The sequence below is a fragment of the Apium graveolens genome, chromosome 2, assembly GCF_009905375.1.
Source record: "Apium graveolens cultivar Ventura chromosome 2, ASM990537v1, whole genome shotgun sequence".
NCBI lineage: Eukaryota > Viridiplantae > Streptophyta > Magnoliopsida > Apiales > Apiaceae > Apium > Apium graveolens.
The window spans coordinates 277943822-277947065 of NC_133648.1; positions in this window are offsets into that span (position 1 = coordinate 277943822).

Genomic DNA, 3244 nt, shown 5'->3' on the forward strand with positions numbered 1-3244 from the left:
CTAGTTTGATAACCCTTCTCCTAGCACTTGTTCCTTTTCACTCTATAACCCTTCCTGGTTGCTCCATATAGGTTACGTCGGGTTGCATGTCTATGCGCTCATATGCCCCTATTTATCTGGCATCGGAATTACACTTTCTTAACATTGATACGTGGAACACGTTATGAACTTGCTACAGGTTCGGGGGTAAGGCTAGCTCGTAAGCCAACTTCCCAATCCGTCTTAGTATCTCAAAAGGTCCAATGTATCTTGGGCTTAGTTTTCCTTTCTTTTCGAATTTCATCAATCCTTTCCAAAGGAATACCTATAACAACACTAGGTCCCCTACTTCCCATTCCTTGTCCTTTCGTGTCAAATCAACATACTTCGTGTTCCCATCTTGGGCTACTACCAGCCGTCCTCTGATTAAAATCTATTATATTCTTGATCCTTTGGACTACTGCGGGTCTGAGCATCTTGCGCTCTACAACTTTATCCTAACATAAGGGAGATCGACATTGTCTTCCCTCAAGGATCTCATAAGGCGATACCTCAATACTGACATATGATCTATTGTCGTAAGAAAACTCAATCCGTGTTAAGTGATCATTCCAATTTCTTTCAAGTCTATAGCACAGACTCTCATTATAGCTTTTAACATTAGAGCTTTTGCTTCTCAATACCCATTCTTTTCCAGTTCGTAATCGCTACTGCCCTCCGTTCCTAATATTATACTGGTTACACTTTTGCTCATTAGCGTTCTATAATCTTTTAATAACCACGTCAACCTTAGTATCACGAATGTGTTTCCATTCCGAATACCACCAAAATTTTACTACTCCTTTTTCAGCTATTTCTATTATCGAAAGCTTCATCCTTCATATAGAAGTAAAAGAATTTATTGAGAGATCACTATGATCATGATCACTTGTTATATCGCATAGTTAGTACAGAAGATGGCCAGCCTTTAGTACTTGACAAGCAATTAAACAATAGATGGTATCCTACTAGGCTTCTATCACACAGATAGATAGTCATTCGGCAATACCTCCCCTTCTGGAAGGGTTGTTCTTCTCAGCTTACATGAAATGAAAAGGAGAGAAAAGAACGAATTGAAGAGAATTGTATATATATAAAAATATACTGCCACAAAATATCTGGCTTGGAACCTACCTCTAAACTATAGAGGTTTGTCATAGGAGAACAAAACATATATGTATTTATATCAACATCAAGTATTATAGCATCGTATTTCACATGCCTAAATATTTTTGCTATTCCGTCCATCATTCTATGGACCCATGCTCTTCCTCGAGCTTATACACAATCACCTTTGAAACTCCTTCGATACCGAAAATCAAACCTAGGATCTCATTCTAGACATCATCGTTACTTGAATTCTATGCTTGCACCGTAACCTTCCTCGTATAATAATACGACTCTCTATTGATAAGAAAGAATAAATATTCAATAGGTAGATTCTCTACTTAATTAGTCTATCAATGATAACTTATACACTACCACGACCCGTTTAGTGGTACTCAATCTCAACATCCATTCCATTACAACTCTCACGGTTGTAATCAGCTCATTACTCTCAGAATCATTGCTGCATTACTATGGTCCACTACTGACCTACTGTCGTCATTCACGTTCCATGAAATCTTAATATCTAACCATACGGAGTCCATACATGTCGTATCAAATCCTTCTAAGGAGGTAACATAATCACCATTTCTGATTCATGAAGAACACTCCTGATCCTGACATACATACATGACATGAAGCAGATAAAATTGCAGAAGAGTTTCAATCAAAGCAACGATAGCAGGTTAATACCATCCTAAATCATATGCCTTAAATAGAAGACTTAACTCAAAGGTTCGTCTAGTCCTTTTTGAAACATGGTCCTGGCTTATCTCAAGATAGTATCTTCTGATATAGATAGCCCGCTCATGACGATTACACGAATTAAACCTTTACCAACTACTATTACGGTTGGGTATTGCACAGTCATCAGAAGGAATGTCAATCTTCCAAACCATAATACAACCTTTACGGCTTCAACCATCATCACTGTATTCCTTTGGCACAAGCGCCTATAATTATCCTCTTACCTTTAAAGTGTCGGCCACCTCTTTGGCCTTTCCTGATAGTAAAATTTCCTTACAGTCAATGTCATTTTAACCACCTTCAAATAAATTTTCTACCTTATTTCAATCACAGCTTATGTGAAGATGTTTTCCTTAAAATCTGATGAGTAAAAAAATCACCATTTTTTTTTCATAAGTTATTGCCTCAGTCTTTAGAGGTTAATCACTGTCACGACTGACTCTCAATTATACTTAGAACATCTTTTATCTTAAGTCCTAATTGCCCTGAACAATTTCGACCATTACTGGTTCGATCCATACTTTCTCGTGGTTTAACATGTGCCCACCTGGCATTATTATAATTATGCCATATTTCCTTTATCAAAATTTCTATTCTCGAGAACTTTGAATATTACCTTTCTCCTTGTAAAAACCTATAAAGTTATCCTTGAATCGTTCCTCCTGTATCCCCTAGATACAGGGCATATCAAAATATCATTTACTAATACTAGAACCATTGTCTATATACTTCTGAAAAATTTCTCCACTGATTCTTAAAGGTTGTTATTACCTTAATCCTTTCCAATTCATACTGTCAAGACTCATACTATCTTTATTAAGGGTGAAATTCCAACCTTTATGCATTCCCCTAGGATTCATTTTAAGTTACCGATGTTCTATCCTTAATTCCACCTTTAAAAAGGTACTTGCATCCTTCCATGGATAAATCAAGTCTTATATCCTTGATAGATTATCTTATTCAATCATTCCCACCTCGATAGTTTATACCAATTTCACGATAGCATCCTTATTCAAACTGAGGTCAACCCATATGGCCTTCAAAAGATAACAATGGTTACCCGCTTTTCTTGCCTAATTTGGTAATGATAACAAGGATGTTCTGGAAGATATTGGTCATGTTCAACGTGAACTTCTTCTTAATAATTCCTTATTTACTTTTGTTGTTTATCCCAACAGTCATTTCAATGTTGGGATATCTCTCATACCTGGCGTCTCCCTTTCTGGGTATCATGCCACCGGTCTTACACTTCACCTCCTTGAAGGTCACTTCCTTCATCCAATTTTCCTAATTTCTTACTTTCTTGTCTCCTCAGTCTATCTGCGTCTCATTATTTATCCTTCGAACTATCTCAAGGTTTCCTCGAATCCTC